This window comes from Dendronephthya gigantea, unplaced genomic scaffold, assembly GCF_004324835.1.
Source record: "Dendronephthya gigantea isolate DGI-Jeju-01 unplaced genomic scaffold, DenGig_1.0 000489F, whole genome shotgun sequence".
In the NCBI taxonomy this organism is placed as follows: Eukaryota; Metazoa; Cnidaria; class Anthozoa; order Malacalcyonacea; family Nephtheidae; genus Dendronephthya; species Dendronephthya gigantea.
The window spans coordinates 1-15323 of record NW_021163499.1 but is presented as its reverse complement, the minus strand read 5'-3'; positions in this window follow the sequence as shown (position 1 = coordinate 15323).

Below are 15323 nucleotides of genomic sequence, written 5' to 3'. Positions count from 1 at the left end.
TTCAAAAGCCGGCTAGCTTAACTCAGGGTTAACTTAAAATTTTAAATCAATTTTTTTAATCGCTTGTTTATGAAGTTGAACATATTTTTTCGTAAATATTTTGTCGATTAATAGAAGTCTTATTTTGTAAAGTCTTGAAACAAACAGTGGTGCAGAGGCATATAAACCAAAACAGCGGAGTAAGATTTACCTAACCCAGGGTTAGCCAAGGGTTAGCGCTAACCCAGCTTTGAACAACCGGCCCCAGAAAGGTATATAAAATTTTAGTCTTCCAGTCAAATGTTTATATGCTGAATATCCCTATATGAAATGGGCATCTAAGAAATTCGAGCAACTGTAGGGAGCCACCTTAACTTGGCTTTGCAGTGGGGTAAGCTGATAGTAACTTTTTTTTTGTTCACTGTAATATGATGTTAGGCCTTTTGGATTCACCGGACCTTCACTCAAAGTTTCTGTGGCTCCATGTAGCTGGTACAGTTTGATACGCAGTTTATGCAGATCAGATCGCTCTTTGGTTATTTTTACTCTTCGTAGCACCATCAACAACTGCATGGAATCCGGTATTTTTTATTTTTGCTATATATAAAACCATTCGCTTCAAGAAATTTCAGGCCTATGTGATTTTACATCTAATTATTGAATGCGATATTTAAGATATTGAATGTCAATGTTTTGCACCGAAAACAAACTGATTCCGATTGCACCGATTCTCAAATTATTAGCCTTTTTTAATTTATTATTAAATCATTTAGAATGATATGTATATACATGATATATTTGACATATTTGAGTATATGTTTTAGACTATGTTCTAATAAAACATTTACGAACTATATACAACATTGTTCATTTTTCCAAAATTACATACACGATTGCATGTCATTAGCCAAGTCACAAACACTTTTTTAAGACATACCATGCAGTAACACTGATTATCATGGTTCGGGGTTCAGTTGGTATAATACTGGACAAAATGTCTTCAAAGTTAATCCAATAAAGGCGACATCTTTCAGTGCAATAGAGCCTCTATATTCCATCGTTGTTTAAGAAATACAATTGTTTGAAGCTGAGTAACATAACAATAAGTTGGTTTCGTTGAGTAGTTTTCACAGTGATGACTGAATTTTTGAACAGATTCAACCTTTGCGGTAGATCGTCGCATTTAACAGGCAGATCGTTTAATTTCTAATTTTAAGACATGATGACCAGAAGCGCCAGGAAAGAGGTCAGGGCTGGAAAATCTAGGTGGTCCAGATCGCCGGTGTGACGACAAATTTAAATTTTGTGCAAAACTTTATGTGCGGAATTCTGTTGAGTTAATGATGGCTAATTTTGATCAGCAAAATCACCTACAAGTTTTTTTGTGACAGAATAACAATGATATAAATCCATTCATTTTCAGGAGAGAGGGAAAAATTTCACCAGGGGGTGGAGCAGGGTTCCGGCCCCGCCTACACCTCTGATAAAGACATAAAGAAAAGCGTATATTTTTGCTCTCATCCAACCAGGCGAAATACCTCAGAAATAGTTCGATCAGAATTTTTGTAAAACTACAAATTGTGTTGCTGGAAAAACTATTATAAACAAATTAGTTGTTATAAGCTATAAGCTAATTATCGATATAATAATTGGTGGTGTGATAAAATATTATATGATAAAAAGACAAAGAGATTTTCTATCATGTTCGATTATATCAGAATTGCAAAAACGGAAAATATTTTAAAAAATCATCGGTAACATGCACCAAGAATACACTGAATATAGCAACTATACACTTCCATGGAAATTCTCTTGTGATTACACACAATTAAGTTTGATAAAACTGGCTTTGTCTGTTGAACCATGATTTCCAGTTAAGCCCAATTTTAAGGTGGCTAATACAGTTGTTTCAATGTCAAATTTGATTAATACAAATACCTAATACCCATTTTTGAGGCTCATATTTTACCAAATTTGCTGCGAAATGTCGGTAAATTTTGCCGTTTTTTGCTTCTTGCTCTTTGTGTGAACATGTTGGAAATAACTTGCCAAGACATATGAAAATTAGTAATATAAGCTTTATTTTGAATGATTGCTCCTGGTGAACAGACATAATTAACGCCCGTCATTTTCGAGTTCAAATGAGACAGTAGAGCGATATTTTATTAGGACTTTATACAATGCGCGCGGCATTAGTTTCGGGGATTGAGGCATATTTCCAAATACGCATGCTCTGTGCACGATTTGGAACCAAATTCAAATAGTTCGAAAGGAAAGCTACATTTTATTCGAGGCATTTTAGGCCTGTCAAAATGCGAGTCAATTTACTAAAGTTGGCATTTAGTTTGCTATTGATATCCAGCATTGCCAAAATGCTCGAAATAGCTCAGGCTGGAAACTATAAATTATGCCCATGCATGAGACGTTCCCGGCATTAGCTGTGATTAGCATATCATATTAGCAAGTAAGTGTATAAAATTATAAATATTTATAAATGATATGAATATTTTTTACAATTTATGTCAAAACTTCCGTTAAATCTTTGTTATTTTGGTTTATCGTTGTATTAATACATGTATATTATTTATTCGTTGTCGCGTGAGCCGTGAGGCTAAGCGGCCGCTGCTATAGCTAGCCTAAGTAGCCTTTGTAGTGAATCCGCACTAGATTTCTGTCTAGTCGACTTCTTCTACCTCAATGTCATACTACGCATTGTCCTTCCTTTTTTTTGGCTGGCTTTGCCGCTTTGGACTAGATATCAGAGTGGATTCAAAGGCAAAACAGTCTGGCACTAGACGCACACGCTTCGGTCTTTCCGGCATATTGCGCGTATACAATTTGAGTTAAAGGGCCTGAACCCGAACTTAAGCAAATGTTCTTCAAACGGTAAAAGTTTGAAGGTCAAGATGCTAATATCTATGCACTAGAACTAGGAATTAGGTTTAGGATTTTGCAAACCTGCATGGTATAGGTATCGAAAGCGAGAGAGTCGGGGTCTCAATGTATTGCCTTTTTGAGTAATTATACGGGATATTTTAGTGGTTCATAATTATATCACATCAATATGACTTCAAGCGCGAGCATCAAATGCATTTAAAACTTATTATTTTTAACTGAATCGCTATTTCGTTGGGCTCTATACAACAACTCTCCTAGCGCTATATCCCGAGCGCAAACGCAGGTTGAGGGCTTCAATTCTGCCCAAAGATTTTAATTACGCGCGACGTCATGCGAAACTTCATGACTTGCAAAATTCATGACCAATATTTGTTCGGCAAATGCGCGCATGGTGCGCTGTATAGTCACGTCCGCTCATATATATATATATAATATATATTTCGCATCCTCAAGAGTTAAATGATTTTACTTAGCTGTATGACTGGAAATTTGTATATTCAATATAGTTATACCAGCATAAAACATACCATGCAAACTGTGACGTGTCAAGGCGTCCATACATGACGACATCTTGTTAAACGTCGAAATAGCAACGATTTTATTAATTCGGAAATGATTTAACATGATCTAGCTACTTTATAAAAAACGCGTGAACTCTGGCAATGTCTATATTCAGGAACTCCACTTGTCTTTTTTTGCTTTTACCCGGCGTGAGTCATTTCATATTTGAATGTTGATTTAAATGGGGATGTGAAACTGTTAATTGCGAATATACACTCCCTATATAGGCTGATGGTAAATTTGGTACACATGCATGCAAAAGAATAAACGCTTTGGTTGGTAGCATCATAACCTTTGAAAATGAAAAATCAAATTACTAGATTTTTGGAAAGATCTGCGAAAAAAAAGGAAAAGTGAAGAAAAAGAAGATTTAGTTGGAATGAGCGTTTGTGCATTCACCTGAGCTCATTCATCGTGCATCGCACGGAAAGCATGATATTATATCAAATCTGGAGGTTAAAGATGCTGTGTTTCTGCGCAGCAAATTGCCGCTCTTAATAGCCGTATCTATAGCGAATTGGCCGATAGAAATATAATCAATGTCGTCAATCCATGTTTGTTGCTCATACCTTGTATGCAATCCCAGTTTCGTTGTATTTCCCTTCATTTTAACTCCGCTATAGAATTTATAGAATATAGATATATAGAGTTGAAACTTTTTGCCTGCTTCACTCCATCCTTCAGAGTGGTTATAATCGGTTAATAACACCTTCGTGGAGTTCTTCTTCTGCATGCATACTCTTTATCGGGGAGTTAAATGATATTTTTTGGAGTTAAATATATATAATAAAACTCTACTCTCCTAGCCGTGTTCGTGGATATGGTGCACATGCATAGAAATTAAATAATAAAATTAGCGTTTGGGCGAATGCGTTCGGCTGGTTCAATTATAACTTTTGAAAGGTGAAAAACATAGCTTTCATTTGTAGGATATATCATGCACTCAGACCATTTTGCAGAAAAAAGTATGGAAAAAAAAGACATGATACCAATTCATTAATCGTGCATCGCACGGAAAGCATGATATTATATCAAATCCTGTGACAAAATATGCTTTTCCTGCATGCATGCATGTGTTACTTCGATTTTATTACTATTATATTTTTATATTACTTCTTATTATTATTATTATTGTGTTATTATATTACTTATTATTATAATTTATATTTTATATATTTAAATTACTCGGCCAAAGAGACTGCGCACGAGAAAATTTGAAAAACTTCATGTTGCGTAAAGAATTGTGTGCAGCAATTAGCGCTTGGATGGATGCGTTCGGTTGGTTGCAACCTATTAAATTTTAAAAAGGGAAAAACAAAACAGTTGATATAATCATACGGTATATCACTTAGACCATTTTGCGGAAAAAAGTAAGAAAAAAAAGACTTCCACTGCGCGACTGCATACACCAATTCGTCGTAATGGTGCATCGCGCGGAAAGCATGCTATTATATCAAATCCTGGGAAAAATTATGCTTTTTCTCGAACATACCACGCATGCATGTGTATCTGCGCAGCAATTTGCCACTCTTCCTTGCCATATCTTTGGCGAATTGGCCGATATAGAATTGGGCGCCTGGTTCAACTTCATTCTTCAGAGTTAATAATTACACATTCGTGAAATTACTCAAACCCTCCTACATACTCTTTATCGGGGAGTTGAATATTTTTGCTGTTTCAATTCTCATTCATTCAAGGGTTATATTAAATTGAGTTGATTTTTTGACTAATCGCAGGCTTGACCAGGGGGTATCCTGAACAGGTATCCAACGTCAATTGTAAACTAAGCGTTCGTCAATATTTCCACTGTAGCTACGTTACCTTTAAGTATACTACTAGTGTATTGTTTCTTTAATTATAATGTTTTCATGTACCTTAATTACGGATTTATTTGTGCTATATAGCCTGGACTAGAAAAAGCTCTCTTCCCATGCAGTAAAACGTATATAGAGGCAAATTCTCAGTATAGAGGCAATCTAGAGTATACATATTAGCTATCAATAAATGGAACCTTTTTCGTTCTCGTTTTAAAGGGGACAGCAGTATGTATTTTAAGTAATTTAAAGTTTAAAATAAATTGGGACATGATTTAACATGATTTACTTAAAAAAAAGTTTGAACTTAGGCAGTGGCTATGCATAATTTATAGCGATGGAATTATGTTATCATAATTATTCACAATTGCCTTTTACAATTTTATTATTTTTTGGAGCGAATTATTTATGTTATAAATTATTTGCATGTCGATTTAAAGGGGGATGCGAAACCCCCACCTGAAATATGCACCCCCCCTGCAGGCTGCTGGCATATTTTGTACACGCGCAAAAGAAAAAAAAATCATGGCGTTTGGCGCAGACCTGCTTTGTTTGGTACTTGGTATAGCATAACTTTTGAAAAATGAAGAAAATCACTCAGTGTGTATGGAAACAAAAAGATTTAGTTTGGAACGAGCGTTTATACGTTAGTTAACTTTTCATTGATGCTACATCGCACGGAAAACATGTTATATCCAATCTTGGGGGCAAAAGATGCTTTCTATCGAACTTTTCATGCATGTGTGAGCAGCAATCTGAAATATCTTTTGTGAACAAATATGTTTATCTGGGCAATACTATGGGTAGTCATTTACTTATGAACTCCAACTTTGTTTGTGCATACAAAAAGGCAAGTGGACGTCTAAGATTGTTGCAAAGGGTCAGAAAGTATCTAACGGTTGACGCAGCAGAAAAGATTTTTAGGATGATAATACTTCCCGTATTAACTTACAGCAGTACAATGAAAATGACCTTCACAGAAACACAAATGAATAAGTTAACATCACTTCAAAATCGCGCAAAGAGCGTCAAAGGTAAAAGTGTACCAAACATCATTGACATCATCAGAAGCGAATCTTGCCTGCTCGTGAGGAAGTGTTTAGAGAAGGAACTACACAACCCAATATTTGACGAGTATTTTACAATGATCAGTCACGAGAAGAGAACCAGAAACAACAATAACATGTTGAGATTACCACGGGTAAAACTAGAGGTAGCAAAACAAAGTTTTTATTTTGGTGGAGCAAAATTATACAACGCTCTGCCATTAAATTTAAGATTAGTGGGAACCGTTTGGAAAAATTTAGGGAAGGCTTAAAGGAACATTTCAATTCTGTAAATTAATTTGTTATATTTTACTACTTATATTTTATACTTTTTAATTAGTTCATTGTAACTGAAGATATAGCTAGGTCTACAGGACAAACGTTGATAACATCAAATTCAACGAATCTAAATGCAAAGTGTTGACTGTGTCCCGCAAAAAGAAACCCATTACCTTTGCTTACCACCTTGGCTCAACCAATCTCCATCACGTCCAAGAAGAAAAAGATCTTGGGGTAATAATGACTGGAAATCTGTCATGGAATTCCCATGTTCACACCATAACATCAAAAGCCAACAAGCTGTTAGGCTTACTTCGAAGAACATGCCCCCTCTTAACTAATGTCCGAGTTCGTCGCACCCTGTATCTGTCTCTCGTTAAATCACAGCTATGTTATGCCAGCGAGGTTTGGTCACCACACATCCATGCCCAAAAGATCAAGCTCGAACAAGTACAGAGGCGAGCGACCAGATGGATATTGAGGCAACGTAAAGGGGATTCCAGCTACAGTGAACGTTTAGCAAAGCTGAAATTATTGCCATTGTGTTATGACCGAGAGATGAGAGATCTGATTTTTTTTCTACAAAGCCCTATATGGTATCACTGACCTTGATGTTCACAATTATGTTTCCTTTGTTCCCCACAACCGAACCCGTCACAGCAACAATCCAAACCTCACTCTCAGGACTCCCTGCTGTAATACATCCACCTACCAGGCTTCATACTTCTATCGAATTGTGAAACTGTGGAACAGTGTTTGCCGTTCATCTACTCCAGATACATTCTCTTGTTTAAGGACATTTAAAAACTATCTTTATGATCATTACTCTAAGTTAACATGTTCCGTTTTTGATGTTAATTTGTTATGTACCTGGTCTATGTCACGTGAATGTCCATGTCATAAAAATTGACTGTATTACGTTTTGTATGTGTATTGTGATTTATTGTTTTGTATTTTGTTAAACTTGTTCTGTTGTTTGTATGAATATTCTCACTCTGTTATCATGTATATTTTCGGAGAGGTGCCTCGCATGGGTAGTTTTTTTATTATAAACATCTCGTTCGCACCTCGTCCATTTGGGATGATTTTTTTTTTTTGTTCGTTTTGTTTTAATATTGTAATTGATGTTGTTAAATTTGTATTCATACCCAATAAATAATTAATTAATTAATTAATTAAAAAAAGAAAAAAAAACAGTTGTCACACTGTATTTATTGTATAAATATTGTGTAGAAACTGAAGTTTTTATCCTGTATAAAGATTTAGAAATAATAATAATAATACTTTGTAAGCAATTCCAAAGTATGAGGCGTATTGGGCATATTTCCCCCTCATTTTAACTCCACTATAAAGTTTGGAATTATAAGGTATCCAGCGGACGTCCAGGCTCAAGTTAGAGAAGCGTTTGTTAACGTTAATACAATACATCATTCTTAAGTTACTATAAACCATTATGAACCTTTACTTATATTAATGGTCCTTTATAATTATACCGTACTCTGGATGTGTTTGCGTTATCAGGCTAAAAGGGTTGTAGGCAACGAATCACAAACTTAGCTAGAAAAAGTTTGTATTCGAAGAAACTTGTAAAAGCTAGCAATTATTGATATAAATTTCTTAATAAACTGATTAGCGACTGTAGTACATGTCATATGTTAGGCAATCATTTTTTTGTTGTTTAAGCGACAACATGTGCTTTTGATAACAACTTGCACGCAAAAGTAGATGACTGAAAATGTATTTTAATATTACAGCCTCAAGAATATATATAAGATCTTGTCTTGTCTCGTAATTATCTGACACGTCTGCTATTTTGCATGTATATACAATATCTTCTATGAATTGTGTACAAAGGCAACGACAAAAATTTTGCGACTCTGGAAAAATGGAAGCAAAGGTGTGATAAAAGGGTGGCTTTGTTTATTAACGACAAGCGACCACATTGAAGGGACTCGAACTTTACGTCGTATTTTAATATCCCTTTTTATCTCTCTTTGGCCATTATGCACGGTCCTTTAATTAATGTTCTTTTATTTACTGTATTATTTAATTATTTTATATCCCTTGACCCTAAATTAAAAGGCTTTCGATTGTGTTAATCCGATCGCGTATTTTAATTTATTACTGAATAATAATATAAGATTTTATGGAGTATAAGAGAAAATGTTTATGCTTATTATTATTGATGTTTACTATTATTAAAAAAATGACCATATAATTTTTTTGTTGTTTAAGTTATATGCATGATATATAAGATCTTGTCTTCTCTTGTGTTGTCTGGTCATTATCTGACCGACCATAATCGTATGCATTATTCTTCTATATATTTTATATGAATGGTGCAAAGGCGACGACAAAAATTTTGCGACTCTGGAAAAATGTGAGCAAAGATGTGATAATTAACAGGATGGCCTTGTTTATTAACGAGATGCGGCTACCGACCACATTGAAGAAACTCGAACTTTACGTCATTTCATTTTAATATCCCTTTTTGAAACGTAATTGGTTTATTTCATCTTTATTGCGATTTTAAGAGACTTTTGATAACAGAGAATTAGTATTTTGAATCGACGTTGACTGCATGTATGCATTATGTAGATATAAACGAGACGTGATTAGTGATAACTTCACCTCCATGCAGATTCAAAGCTGTTTCAATGAAGTATTGAAGGAAATCAAAGTTGCTGCGAATTTAAATTTTCTATATTTTTAAACAATAAACCATACTTATGGAGTCTAGTACACGTCTCACGACGTTTATACATTAGTTATATGCGAGAGGGAAATTTAGTAAAAGATGCATGCATGTTATATGAGAGAGATTTAGTAAACAAGGAAGTGCATTGTGTTCCACTATAATAGTATACAGAGACCGTGCATGCGCAATTAGGAAAATAAATTCGCAAATTAAGAAAGAAATTCGCTACCCTCGTATACGCATGGAGTACCGATTCTTTTTGTCATAGTGCGTTGCTAGTTACCTCAGTAGAGATGCTGTATACTATAATTTATAGTATGATATCATGTAGTGACTGAGCTATTGTCATTAATGCTGGTACGACAAAGGTTGCGCGAAGGGCCTGGTGAGGGTATGTACTAATTCCGCCTGGAGATTTTATTACGCGCCCGGGAATGCAAATATAATGCAAAATTAAAGTTATACAGTAGCACCCGCTAACTCGAACTGCCAAGGGGAAAGAAAAATTGTTCGAGTTACCGGGGGTTCGAGTTAACCGGAGTTGGTGTCAGATTACGTTTATTATAAGTAATGCAATGAGGTATAAAATCCAATCGAATCATTCTTCAAGAGATATCATGCCTACCAATATGAATGTTCACCGAGAGTGGACGACGTTTTAAAATTAAAAAGATCGAAAGAATATAAAATGAACTAAAAAAGCTGGATCAATAACAACCGTGGCACTACAGAAAGTCTTTTGAAATTTAAAATCAATTATACAATTTCATTAACTTGTTGCTACTTCGATAGTTTCCAGTTGTCAAAATGCTATCTTCTCACATTTTAAAGTTTGCTGATCTATGACTCGAAACCAAAGTTCGAGTTAACCGGATATATTTGATCAAGTCCAAGAGAAAACAAAATTTTGTTCGAATTAGCGAGGAGTTCGAGTTAAGCGAGTTCGAGTTAAGCGGAGTAAATTACTATAAAAAACACTGCCAAATTCAAGGGGAATAGGATTTAGTTCGAGTTAGCGAGGAGTTCGAGTTAAGCGAGTTCGAGTTAGCGGAGGACTACTGTAATTAAATTAAATGCGAAATTAAAGTTGTCCACTATAATGTCATAGATTTGATATTCCATGATGGCGGATAGTTGGATTCGACTTGCTTGGGCTGGTGATTATAACAGTCTCAAATTCTTTTTGAGTGATGATTTAAAACTATATGGTGACTGGAATCAACCTGGCGGGGATAAAAAAGTATTTACAGGCGATGATATTGTGATTACTTGGCGAAAAGCTAAGAGTTTGTTATGTTTTGAGGGTGGCAAATCTGCCGAAATTACGCGTGTATTTTGTACAAAGCTTTGTACTGGTATAGTCTGGTTATCTTGAAGCTGATAAAGTTTTCCATGACGGGCTTGCGTCTGAGCTAGCTATCTCACAGGCGTGCCAAACGGATACAACGTGTACGGATACGGATTTGTGTGTAACTGAGAAGGAACCGCTTAATACTTGCTTGAGTCGATGTGATTGTAAGTGTGAGGATTTACGCGTTGAGTTGCACACTATAAAAGAAGATCAAAACTTGAGCAATGAAGAACTTCGATCGCTTTCGGAGTCAGTTGTTCGTTTGTCCGAGGCTATCATGAATTTGCCGAGTGGTTTAATTCACAGTAATAAGGATAATGGCAACCAAAGTCCAAGCGAAAATATTGTTTTGACTAATACACCAAACTATGATGCAAACGATTTAAATATGGTCAGTGAAGCGAGTAATCCCATATCCCAAATTGAAAATGGGGCTTTATCTCAAGGCAATGGCAACGCTAGCTCGCGTTACTCTTGATGGTAATCCAAACAGTGCCTTGCCTCCTGAACACCTTGTCCCATGCATGTCCGTTCCTTCGTAAAAGGGGTTATTGTTTAAAAGGCTCAAATTGTGACTTTTTCCATGATAAACATAACTCTCTACAACCTATTCAATCTTCCCGACCATATCGGCAATTTATTCCTCCTCAGCCTTGCTTGCCACCACAAAATGCAATACCCTATCAAAATTTCCATTTGGCCCCCAATACCCATTGTTCAATCCGTTCATAAGTTATCTCAACCCGTACCCACCACCAATACCGAATCCAACAAGATATCCCAGAGTAAGAATATGAATAAAAACTGCCATGACATCTATTTACCCAAATTGTTGGTGGCTAATGTTCGATCCTTGAATGATAAAATTGATGAATTATTTGCTATTTCCGAAATCAACTTGTTAGACATTATGTGTATTACAGAAACCTGGTTAAACGATAAAATTTCTGATACGACAGTTTCAATACCGAGTTTCCTACTTTACCGGAATGATCGTATATCTACAATTGGCGGGGGAGTTTGTATTTATGTCAACTCGAAGCTTAAAACTCATAGAATTAGTAAATTTGATAACCCTATGATTGAGTCCTTATGGCTGTCAGTTCGTCCGAACCATTTGCCTCGAGAAGTGTCAATATTTTTGATTGCTGTGATCTATCATAGTACATCACGTTCTGTGCAAGACAACGAAGAGCTATATAATCATATTCAAAGTAATGTGGATACTTTTCTCTCTGATCATCCAGACGCCCTCGTTATGATTACAGGTGTTGCTTAGACATTTTACCGGCTTACATCAAATAATTAAGTTTCCTACAAGGAACGAGTCTATCCTAGATTGGTGCCTTACCAATTTGGACCATATCGGTATAAAAACAGACCAGCTTCCACCTGTTGGTTCAAGTGATCACAATGCAGTAATGATCTCCTCGTATATTCGTCGTGCACAGAAACCTTGCAACGATAGTATTATGCTTAGAGATTTGCGGGATAGTAATTTAAGATCCTTTGGTCGTTGGATTTCAGGTTTTAATTGGAGGGAAGTTTTAGAAACGGATGATTGCGATACAAAATATGAAAAATTCGACGATATCACGAGAACAATGATTGATCTTTATTTTCCAGTAAAGTCATCTAGAGTACGAAAATGTGACAAACCATGGGTTACTTCGTCGCTTAAGTTGATGATTCAAAAACGTCAACGTGCTCTTACAGTATATGGCGGAACATCTAATGTTTAGATATTTGCGAAATAAAGTTCAATATGGAGTACAGTCTGCGCGCGAAAAATATTATGAGAGCCTTGGTAAAAAACTGCGAAACAGGGATCCTGCAAAGTGGTGGAGAGAAGTGAAGAAGTTGGGTGGAGTCTCTAGTCAACAATCATGGCTTCATCAATTGATTTCAGATACTCGTCCGTCTTTCTTAGATATTGCTGAACAGTATAACAACTTTCTTGTTAATTTGACTGCCTATTTTTCTCCTTTAAACCCTGATCTCCCTGACGACGATACTGATGAAATCCACCAGGTTCCCAGCTATTTATTGATGGATACCGATCGAGTTTGTTCCGCTCTATGTCGGATTAAAGTTAACAAATCATCTGGACCTGATAATATCCCCAACAAGATTATGAAAATTTTCTCGTATGAACTTGCACCAGTGATATCTAATATTTACAATTCATTGTTGATACAAGGAGTTTTCCCTTTGAAATTAAAGCGGTCCTTTGTTGTACCGATCCCAAAGACCCCGATACCGAATCTAATCGAGGAAGATTTACGACCAATTTCACTTACTGCCCAAATTGCAAAAGTTATGGAAGGGTTTATGTTGGATTCGATGACCCCCGAGTCAAGTGGGAAAATGGATAATAAACAGTTTGCAATGAGTGGAAAGTCAACGACCCAAGCTTTAGTTTATCTGTTACACCATATAAGAGCTAGTATGGATAGTGGATAGTGGATAGTTTAAAATCTTTGCAGATTTTAAAAAGGGTTTTGATCTTGTGGATCACAATGTCTTAGTATCAGAGCTCCAGTGTCTTGACGTCCACCCTGTCATCTTGCGCTGGATCAAATCCTTTTTAACTGGAAGACAACAATGTGTCAAAATCGGACATTTTACATCGTCCTCGAAGGAAGTTAATGGTGGGTTACCGCAAGGAACTAGGTTGGGCCCTTTACTATTTGCTGTTCTGGTTAACTCTTTGCTTAAAGACTGGCAAGGTAGAATTAAATTCGTCGACGATGCTACAGCTTGTGAAATTATCCCTCGATGTTCGATGAGTTATTTACGTCTCGTTGCCAATGAAATGTCCAGTTTTGCTAGCAATTGAGGTATGCAATTAAATCCAAAGAAGTGTAAAGAAATGGTCGTATCCTTTCTTAGATTCAGTACAACTAATTTTCATCCAATTTTATATATGTGGCCTGTGTTGAGAGAGTGACTTCTTTTAAACTACTTGGAATCCTTCTGTCAGATGATCTTACGTGGAATTGCCATATTGAGAAAATCTTAAAAAAAGCTAATTCCCGCTTATATGCCTTGCGCTTACTAAAAAAGAGTGGATTGTGCCAGAAAGATCTCGTTCATATATATTGCTCCATGGTCAGATCTGTGGTCGAATATGCCTCTCCCGCCTGGTCCGACTTAACCGAGTATTTATCTGTCCTACTAGAGTCAGTCCAAACTCCAAAAGAGAGCACTTAAAATTATCTTCCCTTTTGCCTCGTATCGTGAAGCTTTGGTTCTTTCTGGTTTGGATAATCTTAAAAGTCGTCGAAATACTGCTTGCGTGGTATTTGTTCATAAATTGAGAAACGCTGAACAACTTAATAATGATAATTCACTCTCTTACATTCTCGATGCAAAGAATTACATTGGTGGTCATGATCATAATTACAATCTAAGACATAACTCATCAATGAGACCCTTTGCGCACACCGAAAGTTTAAAAAATTTTATAACTGTTAAATATTTTTAATTTTTATTATGTTAATAATTTCTCATATGTTGGACATTAGGTATTATTCTTTCCGTGTAATTCAGTTTTTACTGCAATACGGTTAATTAAACATGCATTATTATTATTATTATGTTGAGCGTTTTTGTAAGTTATGCACATGCGTGAGTTCAATACAAGTTTAAACAGGGAGCTATAGGAAACGTTGCAAACGTGCGATTGCCTAAATTATAATATTGGTTCGCGAATGTGAAAAGAAAAAATGTGAAAGGAAATGTAAAAGGTGCCTTGGTACCTGAAAACTTTGATTTAAATGTATGGTAAAGCTATTTTGAGAGCGTTTTTTGACAGTAAATGTGATTTGCATATATTGTATTTTAAACAAGTATTTATTACCAACCAATGTATGACATTTCTTTGAAGTTATTCATCAATTTCGTTTCAATTAATTGGAATTAGGAAATCAATTATTTCAAATTATGTTTATTAAAGGTTAATCTGGTTGAAAAAGCAGTTACAAATTGTAGTATTTAAACCTATTCGTAGCGCATATATAGTTGAGTTTGAGGCTCAAGAACATTTCGCAGTTGGAAATATATGTTAATTGCTAGGCGAGGGGATATTGCATGTAATATATATGTCAAAATGTTTGGTGTAATTCGATACTAAACTTTAATCATGGTGACATCAATAAGTAAATTAGCTTGTAGGTACAAGATAATTAAGCTTACGTGGTGCACCTACTAGCTACTTTACTTAAAATTAACAGTTTTCGTTTCGATTTCGATTGTGTACTTACTATATCCAGTGTATAGAGGAGCTCGATATAGGCAAGTCATAAGGTCTACGCGGCGAACTTTTCACAGCAACACAATTCTATTTTACACCAAGTTTGGTATTCGCGATTATCCTATTTTACCCTAGTTTGGACGGAGAAAAATATTTACCTTTCCTTATTTCAATTCCGCTCTGCCTCTCCAACTTTGAAATTAAACGATTTGCCAGTAACATTGGGTTGTCCACCAAAAATTTTGAATCTTACCAAATTAAACGGTGTGCTACACGCTGCGAAAAAGAAAACAATAAAGAAGTTTAAAAAACTTTTTAAGGTTTAAATCAAAGCTTTATTACTAAATGTTCCCACCCTGTCAACTATTTGTCCTAACTGGGCTGCTGGTTTCTTAGACTCTGGACTCTCTCTTTCCATGGGCGTTATCAAGAAATTCCTGCC